This window comes from Lonchura striata, chromosome 5, assembly GCF_046129695.1.
Source record: "Lonchura striata isolate bLonStr1 chromosome 5, bLonStr1.mat, whole genome shotgun sequence".
NCBI lineage: Eukaryota > Metazoa > Chordata > Aves > Passeriformes > Estrildidae > Lonchura > Lonchura striata.
Genome location: NC_134607.1, coordinates 69,121,045 through 69,135,116, shown reverse-complemented (window position 1 = coordinate 69,135,116; position 14,072 = coordinate 69,121,045). Strand labels below are relative to the sequence as shown.

At 46.3% G+C, this 14,072-nt stretch overlaps 1 protein-coding gene across 5 annotated transcripts in view; it reads right to left on the bottom strand.

Annotated features, from left to right (window-relative positions):
* The window catches only part of SFMBT2 (Scm like with four mbt domains 2), a 106,867-nt gene extending 97,188 nt beyond the window's left edge, over nucleotides 1-9,679 (bottom strand). For 2 of the 5 annotated variants that reach the window (XM_021530939.3, XM_021530940.3), the window contains exon 1: nucleotides 9,105-9,635. The gene's annotated coding sequence lies outside the window, so the exon portion shown is untranslated. The other 3 variants (XM_077783689.1, XM_077783690.1, XM_021530941.2) reach the window with 2 other exon arrangements.
* Between the last annotated feature and the right edge of the window lie 4,393 nt (nucleotides 9,680-14,072).

Genomic DNA, 14,072 nt, shown 5'->3' with positions numbered 1-14,072 from the left:
GTCCTGGATGGTGGAGAAATAAATTCCACTGCTTTCCTAGATATCTGGGAATGATTTTGGCCCCTCCAAAATCCAGCAACAGACACTGACTGGAGATGGTGCCACATCTCAGCACAGTGACACTTGAGAGTGGCAGCAGGGCTGCAGGGTCAGAGAATCACAGAATGTCCTGAGTTGGAAAAGACCCACCAGAATCATCAAAGTCCAGCTCCTGGCCCTACACAAGACAACTCCAACAATCCTACTATGTGCCTGAGTGTTGTCCAAACACTTTATGGTCTCTGCCATGCTGTGACCAGTTCCCTGAGGAGCCTGCTGCAGTGCCCAACCACCCTCTGGATAAAGAACCTTTTACAAATATCCAGCCTAAACCAAGCCAAGAAAAATCACATCCAAAGGATAATTGACTTAAGTGGTCCAAGTCAGACACCCGAAATTCAGATGAGATGAACCCTCAGGGGGTTCCCGCCCTTGCACAGCACCTGCTAATGTTTTAAATATCCAAATTTCCCAGCAGTCAAGCTGAATCAATCAGAGAATGGTTTGGGTTGGAAGAGGCCATAAAGATCATCTGGTTCCAACCCTGTTGCCATGGGCAGGGACACTTTCCACTGGACCAGTGAAGGGATGTGTTCCATGTGGTCCTGCTCCTGCAGCAGGACAAAGGGATCTCATCCCTGTGGGACATGATCCAGGATGCACTGCTAGTGACAGCCTCCCACAATAACCACAATAATCCCTGAGCATCTGCACAATGCAGTGGAAGCTCATCCAAAAGTGCTACTGAACACAGCAAGGAACAGTTTCACCTCCTAGAAAAAGGGCCTGTCTCTCCTCTCAAAGTACCAGTTGGAAACCTTTAAAGGACCTTTTCTTCCAAAATCCTCTGATGGTTTTTTTATTATTTATTTGAGAGCTTCCCTCGCCAAATGTTTTCACTTATATCAACTGACAATTTCTCTTTCATATTGAAGACCCCAAAGGATTTTAATAAGGGAAATTTACTGCTTTGAACGGCTCTGCGTTGCACTCTGGAGTGGAAGAAACAAATCCCATGTACTCTGGAGAACCAGGAATGTTCACAATATTCAAGCACATAAAAAACAGCTGAATGGGGAAAGAATATAATCTGTTTTCCATGTTCTTGGTGGATTGAAGAAGGCAGCTTGGTTGAAACTGCAGGGAGGGGGGGACATGATCTGGGCAGGGGAAGAAATCACTTATACTGAATCTGGTCAAGAATCAGGATATACTTACGTGGGAAGGGCACAGAGCTCTGCTTTTTGGAGGAGTTAGGATGCTAATGTGTCCAGAAACTGATCTTGGTAGAGGTAATCCCTGGGGTAAAGGATGGTCAGCCCAAATCCCCTTCCAGTCCCCCTGCTCCAGCCACTCAACAGGGCTCATCTTTCTGCTCCTGAAGGCAGCATTTGTCCAGCAGCAGAAAATAAATGAGTAAGCCTGGAGGAAAAACATGTAAAAACAGGAAATTGGGGAACCACCAGAGCAGGGATGGTCTGGATTGTCTATCTTAGAGAAGGAAAGGAACCAAACTTCTCTGAAGATACATGTGGAGAAGGAACTGTGCAAGGTGGTGGCAGCCCCTATAACTCAGCTGGGTCCTTGCTCTCCTCTCTTCTTGCACTGGTGCCAAAATCTTCACACTTTTGATGCCAACAAGGCAAAACTGTTCCACAAAGCAATTTTCTCATCCTGCCTATCTGGCACACTCCTGAGTCCAGGATACACACAGAGATAAATGGTAGTAAGATAAGATAACAGAAAGTAAAATAAACCTAATTAGACTCTTAACTTGTTTACAGCAAAAAGCCCTGCAGTATTAAGAAAAAAGAGAGAGATAACAGGCAGGCACCCAGGCTTGGCTACACATCACCCTCTTAGCTCTCCTGTGTGTAAATAAGAACCTTGAGATGGATTTCAAGCCAAAACCTGCCAAAAAATTCTTCAAGGACTAGATCAAACCTCAAAAATTAAAGTGCTTTTTCATTCAATTTTCCTTCTCCCGAGCAAGCTGGACGTTTTATAAGCAGGGACAAGGGAGCATTGCTGCCCCACCTGTACTCCTGCCCCTGTGAACCCTGGACAGCCCCACCTTCAGCACCTCACAAAGCAGGTCTCCCAAGGAGAGGGAGGTCACCACATACTAATCTAGTACTAATCTTTCCTGTTCCAGCTGTTCTGTCACCTAACAGGTGTCTGCACCTCCTTCATGACACAACAGGCAATTTCCATGATGCTGCCCCCCACTTTGGTAAAGCACTTCTACCCAGGCTAAGCACCCAACATACACCAACTACTTGGAAATATGGCATATTTAAATTTAGGCATCTTCTAAAGCTCTCATCTCAACCAGGGCCGTGAAGAAGACTGGGACAATGTCCTTGATGCCCTTTATAACAGGAAAAAACTTCAAGAAAGAAGCACAGCCAACAACCATGTGCAACACCCTGTCTTCTCCCACCTCTGTGTTTGAAACAGAACTGAAACCAAGAATACTTTGAGATGGGTAACTTGAAGACACAGAGCTGCTTTATCATCCTGAGATACCTCATCTTGTTAGGCAAAATCACAGAACAGAGTGGTACAGACTGGAAAGGACCTTAAAGATCACCGAGCTCCAACCCCCACCATGGGATGCTTATCACCTCGGAAGAGCAGCCACATGGACCAAATTAATCAGTCAGACCCCCTGAGTGGGACCAATCAGCCCAGAGACAGAAGTCACCCAGCAGGAAACACAAAACACTGTTTTCACAGACTTAATTTAGAGCCCAATTCAAAAGTCCCTCATCAACCAAACTCCCATTGTCCAGGGCAATCAGTTCTGCCTTCTGAGTCTTTGCAGCAGTCAGAGCCATTCTCAAAAGAGAAAAAAAAAAAAAAAAAAAAAAACTACAAGATGTAAGCCAGAATCCAGGAAACATCTGTCATCTGATTCCAACACTTTTTAGGAAAAAAATGACATTTTAGATCTTGGCACTGTTTGGCTCATTTAAACAGCACAGCTGATGAGCACTTGGGCTTAGTCCTACAGGCACTTACACCCCTGTCAGTGCTCTACATCCAGAAGCAGCTTCACTGATTGGCAGGACCTGCCAAAAAAAGAGAAATTTTAAAAAGATCCAGCCCTCACCACCATCTCCAGCCACCTCACAGCACAACAGCAGGAAGAGGAGGACCTTTTCCTTGGCCAAGCACATGTGAGGACAGCCAGCAGAGCCCTGCCAAGGTCTATCCAGAACCAAATTGCACAAGACATTTTAACTCCTAGAGTCCTACAAGTCACATTTACAGGGCTAATTCCACCCCATTTCTCCAAGGCAAAACAAATTGGATTCCCTTTCATGTGAACATGAGATCTGCTGCAAAACATCCAGGTTTAATGCCTCACCACCACCCCAACAAACATCTTGGAGCCTGATTTTGCACTTGCACTGAGCTCCCACACTCAAAACACCTTCGAAGATCCAGTTAATTTTTGCTTTTTCCTGAACTTTCTTTAAAGATCTATCTTTGATGCACGTAGGAGAACTATGGCTTTCTACTCAAAAGTCTCCACAAAGGACTTGTGACCCTTTAGACTTTAAATATCCTCAGCCTGTGGCTGTCCTGCCTGATCTCCCACACAGCAGAGGCAGGCATAATGTCACCTCCTGGATTTTAGGAGGGAATTCCACTTCCTTGCCAAGCAAATAAATGCAAGACTTTCTAATTAACTTTTATTCAAATTGGGTCTCAGAACTTTACCCAAGAAAAGATGGCTCTTTTGCACAGTGATGCTAAGAGTATTAGTCATGAAAGCAGGAATTGGGAGTAAAAATAGCAAGGATTCTGCACATACTTTTTTTTAAGCCTCACACCTACTTAGAATTGATCCCTGGGTCAGCTGTCAAGAGCTGCTTGGTTTTAAGCTTTTTTTTTTTTTTCTTTTTATTACTATTTTATTTTAGATTAACACTTCTGATTCATAGAAATGGGAGTAACTGTGAACACATTTTCCAAATCAGCCTTCACAAGAATGCTTTGTTAAGGTCTTACGAAAGGCCAATCTCAAAATAAACTTTTTCAGGAGTTTTTTAAATGTCAGTGAAGAAGTCTTCACTCTCATTTCTGTATTTCCTTATTTTGCAACTCCAACATTTTTAACCACTGTAGGAGTCATATCCCAAGAAACAGAAAATAAAGGAAAGAGGAATCTTTTGCCAAAAAAACCTATAGGATGGATTTGACAGATTTCATTGAGGTCTGTTATGCAAAGATCAACAGTTTCAAATGACGAGTTTTAAATATTGACAAGGTACCATCAGCTACTCTAATCCTAAAAAAAAAAACCACCCTTGCTTCCAGAGGTCAGATGTTACAATGACAGAACAAACCCACATTTGCAGGTGGCATCAACAGCATTTCATTTTCAGCACTGAGGACCCCGCTGCACCAGCTGATAGACTCTGCATCAATATTCATAGTAAAAAAATACTTCTGACACCTTCAGGTCATCTAAAGATGGACCCTGTGATCACCACATTATTTTCTTTTGTGAACCCTCATGAACACACCCCTGGCTCCTTTGCTTCAAGTTTTAGCTATCTGTCACCAAGTTCTGGAGTTTTTCACAATTCCTTTATTTTATCACTTGGACACAGTCAGGGACAAGCCACCTCCTTCAACCATCACCATCCTTGTAAACCTCCTCAGATGCTCTCCATGCCTCTGCTTACCCCACACCAACATGAATTTAACCAGTGAAATGCCCTTGAAGATTCAAAAACACAGAATGGTTTGAGCTGGAAGGGACCTTAAAGATCATTTCATTCCAACCCCCTGCCATGGCAGGGACACCTTCTGCTATCCCAGGTTGCTCCAAGCCCTGTCCAACCTGGCCTTGGGCACTTCCAGGGATCCAGGGACAGCCCCAGCTTCTCTGGGCACCCTCTGCCAGTACCTCACTACCCTTCCAGCCAAGAATTTCTCCCCAGTATCTGCTGCATAAACAAGGTGGCACCTTCTCTACCATGTCCTGTCCTTCAGCAAGGTTAATGTCACATCCCTTCACTCATCTCAGACCGGCATCCCATGGCTCTGAAAGGCCAGAAACAGTGACCCAAAATACATCAGCTCAGCACAGCACAAGCCAGGAGAGGGGGGAAAGCATCCTCAGTCTAAAATTTTCACAGTTGTGATGTTTACCCTATTTCTAGTAACACTTCCATAAAGTTTTAATAAATGCTTCATTAAAACATCAACTGCCTGTCCAGCCAGTCAATTATCACTCATAATCACAGCTATATAACTTTATACTGTCTTCTGCAGATGTTCTTACATCTGTGCAAAACACACTCTCCACCTCTGCCACATGTAACATCTGTTGAATATTTGCAAATGCTTTCTCAACATAGAACTGAAATTATACTGTCTTGCTTATAATGTATTTACTATCCCACTACCCTGTGCACCCCTTAAAAATCATTTAAAGGTATTTCCTTGCTGTGTTCAAGGTACCAATCTCTTGATAGCTCTTTGCTGCATTTATTTAAATGGCTTTTAGATTTTCACTTAGTAACAGATTACACCAAGCCTCCATCTTATCACAGGAGTTATTAGGATCTAATCCTTTATAAGCACTGAAGTTATTAGACTTGTGAGGATATTTTCTCCCCTTTCATAAAATAATCTGTTGGTGGGAGGAAAAAGAAAAAAAAAGTCACTAGCATCCCTGCTCACACAGGCAAGAGTCCCAACCCTGGAGAAAGAACCTGCCTCACCTGCTCTTGCTTTGCCAGAAGCAAAGGAAATCAAATCTGTTTTCACCTAAAGGCTTCTAGAGACAGAAAACAATATCCACTGAATCCTGGCCAGCACCCTTCTCTGTGTAGGAAGAAGAAACTCCTTGGGAAGGTTCAGAAGGATCTCCACAGACCTTTCCAAATCCCTTCCATCTCCACGTCCCTATCACACAACCAGGTGAAGCTGCTTCTCTGCTCAGACACAAGATCACCCCTCTGCTACCACCCTTTCTTCCCCAGAGCACCAGGGGTACAAACTGATTTTAGAAGCTGTCCTGTCCAAGGGACAACAAAGTTGGGGAGATGTATGGAAGGCAGAGAGGGAAGATAGATTCTCTTTCTGCAATGGTTCCATCTCTTCCCACCCCAAAGAAAACCCCACTTGCAGCTCTTGGATTTTGCCACCCAAATCCCACCAGTTTGGTAACTGCCTTCCAAGCCTCTCTGCTTATAATTTAATGTCATTTTCTTCTAGTTTGATAAGAAATCACAATTTCACCCCTATCTTCTCCTCTGCCACCTTCCCCACCACCGTACCCTGTGATGTGTTTGCTGGATCCCTGAGCCAGCTTGGTCCTGGCAGGGGCTGGAGAAAGGAGGGGGAAATGTGTGAGCTGATGGATCATAGCCCTTTTGGAACGGAAAAATCTCACCCTACACAACAAGGTGTGCAAACAGCATCACCAACCAGCCCTGCTAAACAAAATCACAGCGAGGTTCTGGGCAGCATCTCCAAGAGGCACGGGGAAATGAGCAGCATATCAGCTCTTCAGCCACTTCTGCATCCTTCCCTGGCTCCTCCATCCACACCCAGGCACTGACAGCCTGAGGTGCTGGAGCATCCCATCGCCTCCCACGCTTCAAACCACAGATGCTCCAAACTTAACACCTTACAACCACGGTGAAACAACAGCAGCACCCAAGTGCTCCCTGCACGCTATTGGGGAAGTTTTCCCTGCCTCTGAGGCAGCCTCACTCCTCCACTCCCCTGGAAAACACATTTGGGAAAGGCAGCCGGGAAGGGCGCAAACAACTCCCGGAGAACTCTGTGCAAACTCCTTCTCTTGCTTTGCAAAACCTGCGATTCGCCTCCATCCCCGCGGGGTTTTTAGGGTCTCTCTGTAAAAGAGATGCAGCTCGCACTGCCCAGCTCGCTTGTCTGCCGCCCGAATTTCCGCGTGGAGCAATTCCAGAGCGGTTTTGCTAAACAAAAACATGCAAAAAGAAAAAAAAAAAGAAAAGGAAAAAAGAAAACCACCAAAAAACAAACCACCCCAGACATCCCCAGCAGAATGCGCCCAGGAAGGTTTGACAGCTCCAACAGGACATCTCATCCCACGACATGTCTACAGCTAATGCAAAATAAATCAGCACTCCGTCTCCCGGCGCATTATTTTATTTTTTTTTCCCTTCTCATGGCACGCTTGCGATTTTGGCATTCAAAGGCAAATCCAACTCCATTGGATTCCAACTCCACACGTCCCTTCCCAGCACACACAAACGCCCCGGTACTTTTCCCACCGCCGGGTCCTGCGGGGGGAGGACCCCGAACTGGGAATCCCATCCTCATCCCTCCGCACCGAATCCACCAGCGCACCTCTCCCCAACAAAAGAGAGTTGAAGGAAACGCGTGGCACCCCGCCTTCCCCCTTTTTTCCTCCCCTCAAAATGTTTATTTGCAGTTTTTGAAGACACCTTAACCCGCCATGTTGAACAAGCTTTATAAATATTCATTTACCGCAGTTCGGGAGCGCTACGGGAAAATACGTCTAGATCAGGGCTGCACATTTTGGCACAGCTGATTGCTTTCTTCTCTTTTCTTTTCTTTTTTTTTTTTTCCCTTTCCCTCTCGCCTCCTGCAGCAGCTTTTTTTCCCCGCCGCCTCCTTTTCCCCCGCAGATTGAGAAGAAACCCAGCCGCACACCCAAAATAACTCTTTCCGAGAGATGTGCATCAGCCTCGTAAATCCGAAAGGAGGTCGCACGAGGAAAGCAGAAAACGATAGGTGTAACTTAAAAAAAAAAAAATTAAAAAGAAGGAAAAGAAAGATGGGAAGAAGGAATAATAGAAAAAAGAGGGAAAAAAAAAAAAAAGAAGAGGGGAAAGCAAAAAAAAAAAAAAGAGGGAAGGGAAAAAAAGGGGAGCAAAAAGATGAGAGCATCGAAAAGGCGGTGTGTCGAGGTTTAAAACGCAGCCCCGCACGGCTGCCGAGGGGCAGCGCGGCGCCTCCGGCCGCGGGCGCAGCCGGGCAGCGGCGGCCGCGCTCCGAGCGCCGGTCCCGGCCGGGGGCTCAGCCCGGCACGCCAGCACTTCCACAACTCCACCGCGGGCTCACCCTCTGCAAAGCGGGGAGGGCTGGGGGATACCCACACCCATCTCTCACGCTTTAAAAAAAAAAAAAATGTAAATAATTTTTAATACATCTCGGAAAGGGGAAAGCCACTCTCTCCGCCCAAGCGCTGCTAAAGCCGATAAATAAAATAAAGGGAAATGCCAGCTGGGAGGGATTGAGAGGGGTGGCTGCCGGGCGCTGTGCCTTACCTGTGCGAGTTTGGCTGATTTTGGGGTGTTTTCCCCGTTTTTCCCCCCGCGGAGCGGTGCGCGGCGCTGCGCGGAGCGGAGCCCAGCCGTGCCCGCGTCCGCACCCGCGGCAGGCTCCTTCCAATATGGCATCCGCGCAGTGCGCATGCCTGCCGCTCTTTTTAGGGCTTTTTTTTTTTCCTTCTTTCTTGCTTTTTTTTTTTTTTTTTTTTTTTTTCCCTTTTAATATTTAGCAGCCAACTCCTTCGTTGACCTTTTTCAGCAGTTTCAAGAAAAGGGATTCGGGAAAAAAAAAATATATCCGTAAAAATAATCGCAAGCCACACCGCCCCGGCTGCTCCGCGCCCGCGGTGCCTCCGCGCCTTGAGCCGCGCCTCCGCCGGGGATCCGGGCTCGGCGGGCGAGGGCAGGGATGGGATCCACGCGTGGAAGTGATGCCGCGGTTCGGCCGCGCTCCGCGGCGCGGGGCAGCGCGCAGCAGCATCCCGGGCCGGCCGCCCGCGCGATAAACGCCATAAAATACCATAACATACAGTAAAATACAGTAAAATACCATAAAATACCAAGCCTTCAACACCGGAGCGCTGCCTCCCGGTCTCCCCTCCCAACCGCTCACCGCAAGCTTTTATTTCGCTTCTCCTCCTCGTTTCGTGTCGCCAAGAAAGTTCCAGGGAGGGTGATGGGGGAAGAAGAAGGGGAAAAGAGGGAAAGGAAAAAATGCGGCGCATCCCTCAGCCCGCCAGTTCCCTCCGGCATTACCTGTTTATTCCCTGTTGCAGAAAATAAATGAAATCTATCAAGAAAAGCCGGCGAAGGCACAAAGCGGGATGTAAAATCAACTGGTGGGCACCCTCCGCCCTCCCGGCGCGCAGGGACACGCACAACTTTCCCTCCTTTGCTCCTCAGGTTATCGGATGGGATATTTTTTTTCTTTCGGGTTATTTGGTGGTTTTCCCTTTCTTTGGCGAGCGCGGGGGATGCACGGCGGAATCGCGCCGCACGCCAGTGTGCGCGGCCGTGCCGGTGCGGGGGTGTTTGCACGTACAGCCACACTGCGGGATTTTTCGGATTGCACAGATAATCTGCTCTCCCCTCCCGAGAAAAATCAGCCCCGCTGCAGGACTGGAAAATCATGCCAGATACCACAGCCCATGCCCCCCGCCCGGCTGGTCCTGCTCTCGGGAGGAGGGCGTCAGAAAAATCCCCTGGGATGGGAGGGAATGGGGATAAAGCCCCGCTCCTGCAGCCGGGGTTTCTCGGGATGCTCCCACCGCCCGCAGATCCCAGAGCTTCCCCTACCCCGGTTTGCTCAGCAGCGGGGCTGGCGGTGAATTTTGCAGGATTTTCGCCCCCGCTCTTGCAGCCCTGCTCAGGGACTGTATAAAGCATCTTTGATGGGGATTTTTGAAGCCACAGTTGCCGTCTCCCTGCAGGCATGATTGGTAGGATTGAGGATTCAAGCGGATGCTTTTGGAGCATCCTCCGAGGTGGGGGTTGGTGCAGGGAACACACATTCAACAGGTCTGGAGGAGAGCAGAAGGAAGGGACATCCCGGATTTGAGGCAGCAACCAGTCCTGGACTTTGTCCTTTCCACAAATTCCTTTTGGAATTGATATAGATAAAAAAACTAATCCAGCTGAATTAAAAATAAAAATTCATTTTTAGTTAGCAATTTAAATCTACCTGAGCCAGCCACAAAGAAAAGGACAGTGCTGAGCCTGGAATCAGCACTGGGTGAGACACAGGTCTGACCTCTACAGCAGAGGGTCCCCTGTGTTTCACACCACCCACCCTGTGTGAGCAATTTTTATAGGGTTTATTTTACTTGAGGCCAGGATTTCAGCAATCAGCCTTTTCTTTCTATTCAAAGTCCCACATATTCATAAAGTCTCTTTTCCCTGTGCTGAGTTGAACAATCTGGTGTCCAGGGGAAGTGATGTACATCCTTGATGGAGTTATGGGAACATGGTATTGAGATGTATCCTTTTGGGTGGTTCCAGTGATTCCAATATTGAATCATTGTCAGGGTTCCCGGATCACCTTTGAGAAATGACCCATCTCCAGATGGGCTATGTGTACTAATTTGTAAATGAGGTCTTATCAGAGACAGTTTCAACATATGTGAGGCAAACCCCCTAATACCAACTCATATGCTTTTTCATAATATGAAACATTACATACATATCATTCTACAGGCACGAATTATCTATATTACATATAACAGAATTAACCCCAAATGCTGCTGTGACCAGCCCCACACCTGGACTGCCAAATTTATGTCACCCCTCGTGCTCAGATGCAAGTGCTGTCTCCACTTGCCTTTCTCTGATCATTTACAAGCTGAGGATTGAAGTTTCCAGGTTGGTTTTGTGAGCATCCCTTCCTGCAGGAGCAGGGAGGGTGATCTCACACCTGGGGAAGTGCTGGTTTCCCACAGGTGACCCCTGCTCTTCTCTGCCCTATTGCAAGCACCAGCACCCTTTTCACTGGTTCTTGCTGGGGATTCATCACTGAACCTCCCAAATCCCTTTCTCTTCCACTCTCTCCAATCCCTTTCTCTTCCATCAGCCTCTCGTGGATTTTGTGCAAGAAGACAAGTAAGGAGTGGAATAAAGATGAAGAAATATTTTGATTCTGGAATACACTTGAGAAGATAGGGGAGACTAGGAAAGAAGAGCAAATATTGCACACAGTGTTTCTTCAGCACAATCCATGTTCTTGTCATTCACACTCCAAGAGGCCATGGGCTCAGCCTCTCCTGTTCCAGCACATTTTCTGGAAAACATAGAAATCAAGCAGTTCCTATTTCAGGCTTTGGGCTGGATAAGATTTCAAAACAGCAAGGGAACACTGTCAGAACTTCAAAACAAGACCAAAACCCCATCTACATGCCAGGAGAGCATTGAAGCCCTGTTTATCCACATGATTGTGGAAGTTAGTGACATTTTCAGCACAGTGGCATTTCAAATTCTCAACATACTTTTGAAAAGAAGATGCTCTGCAAACACCATATCTGTGTTCTCTCCTTTTATTCTGCTCTGAATTAGGTTACACTGAGATTCCTCTGGCTGCAGCCTCTCTTCATATAAAGCTCGTGGCATCATCCAGTTTAGGGACAGCCACAGCCACAGTGGCTCTCACAACACTTCAGGTGTTTCTCCATCTCCTTTTAACACCAGATGCCTTTGTGCTTTATTTCCATTCAGGCCTAAGAGGTTTTCCCAGATGTTTTGGTTTCACTGTCTTCTCTGGAGATTTTTCTTCCCTCTTCGCCTTGATTTTCTCTTTTAGCTTCATTTAGAGTGTATTTCTGAAGCACTGATGGTTCAATTTGCCCTGTATATAGATATATTGAAGAAAGCCATCTAAGAGTTTGTAATCTAAATTAGGTCTGTGGATGGTGTCCAAAGAGGTGGTTTTTAAAAAAAAATGTAAAATAATAGTAACTAAAGCTGAGGGACAAAATTCCCTTGGTACTTTTCTAAGTGGCTGCCACAAGAAAGCTCTCAGATATGAATGAAAAGGTGCAGATTTAGATCAGGTCTGAGCTGGAGATGACAATAACAGCTCCTATTGGCAGCAAAGACTGCATCTTGCTCATTGCTGAGACTACAAATCTCTTAGTGGACATGGACCACAGTAATTGCTGAGAGATTTCATTTTAATACTAGTTTTGAGAGCATCATTGGGAAAAAAGGAAAGTGCTTTGAGAAATAGTGAATTGTGCCCAATGTAGTGTCCCAAGATGTAAAATGGATTTAAGCCCTGGCAGAAACCCACACGGAGATCAGCTCCAGTTTCAGACTCAGTGACACTCTGTGACAATCTTACACTGATCTAAAGCAACTCCATTAATTTCTGCTGTCCATGTTCCTTAGTGCTACATTTCCTGGCAACCATGAGCCCTGATCTTGTATTTCAAGTTGTGAACAGAAGTTTAACATCTGAATTTCGTTGTTTCTTTTAACTAAAGCATTTTTATGCAAGTAGCACTGAAAAAAAAGTTTACCTGAGTACCAAGAACCCAAGTTGTAATAAACATCCATTTGCTGTTGCCTCTGATGATCACTCCCAAATGACATAACTGCTCACATTCCAAATTTTCCATAGCTGGACACACGAAAATTCTCCAACCGAGTGAAATTCAGACACTCCCATTACTTTATATCAGATATTAGCAGTTCCTGATCTGCAGGATAGGATTACTATGACAGAAAACTTTTCCCATTTTCCCTTCTGCAGGTTCATGTTTTTGGAGGACACATGGAGATGTAAAGAGATCCCCTACACAAGGAAGCACAAGCACACACACAAACAATGATGTTATATGGCATTAACAGTCCTAATTTTTCTCCTTTCTCCTGGCTTGGGAAGAGAAATGCTCTGGGGGACATTATGGGATTTGTCGGTGGTTGTGTATTTGGTTATCCATTTCTGCCCCAAATGTAAGCAGGTGCCTGAAGGACTCAGAGCATCCCACAAGCTTAACATGGTGCTGAGATGACATTTGTGTTCTTGAATAAATGGCATTAGCCTTGCAGACAGAGCAAATGGGGGGATCTGAGACAACTTTTCTAAAATGTAGGTAAAATAGCAAAGTTGATGCTCTGGAGCTTCATCTGTGATAAATATCAGAGTGGGCAAAAGCTCCTTGGTGGCAGCCAGGTTTCCTTTTAACCCAAAGAATGTGGTTATCTCACTTCTGGAGGTATTTGCCTGCTTTTGGGATGCTGCCCCCAAGCTGCCCTGCACTGGGAAAGGGGCAGGGCTGTGCAGCTGACACTGGGGAATTATCTGGGGCTGGTTAAAAGTGTCCAGCCTGAGTGAGCTAAAGGGTGGAGAGTGTCAAACAGGAGCTTGGTGTCAGAGAGGAGACACAGGATGTCACCTGGGGCCACATCACAGTCAAGTGCAGTTCCTATTAGTTCCTCTGCCATGCTCATCTCCTGGGACTGTTCCTGGGCTCACAGCAAAGCTTCTCTGCATTTTCCCTCTCAACAAAATGTGGCCTTCAGCTTCCAAGTTTTCACCCCACTTTATCATAATCTTTCCAGGAGGTAAGGACAGCATCAGGCCCTTATTTCATGACAGCTCCTGGGCCAGGTCTTTCACTTCTACTTTTGTCTTCTTTTTATCCATCAGCCCTAATTCAGAAAGAAGTTGGTCCCTGGGAGGTGGCATTAGGATGCTGAAAGACTTGTTTCACAGTGCCATCTCCTGGAGATCATATTCAGGCTGAATTTCTCTGATACCTTTTGCTTTTCGATGTATCCAAGCTTTCAAGGCAGGTGTTTAAGGCATGATCTAAAGAAGAGATTAGCATAAGTGAAGTTAATCCAAAATTTAAACTCCCTCTTTATGCTTCACAGTAAAAGTCCTGCCTCTTGAATGCTGAGAAGAGCAAAGGAATTGCTGGCTTGGGGTTCATAAAATATTCATTGGGTTATGGTCTCACAGGCTCTGCACCTCTTGGCAGCACCAGCCCTGTGTGCAGTGATTGCAGAGGCAACACATCCCCTGGGGAGGTAAAAGGTCCCTTGTGTAGCCCTTCTCCTGCAGGAACTCAAGGAATACCTGGGAAAAAGGGATCAGCACCTCTCAAATGGGAGGTCTCAGGGCCAGGCACCCCCACAGCCTCCAGCAGCAGCTCTCCCCAGACACAAACACACCACCTCCGTAGCCCAAAGCACATTATTTAACCAATTTTAATTTATTTTTATTGCCTG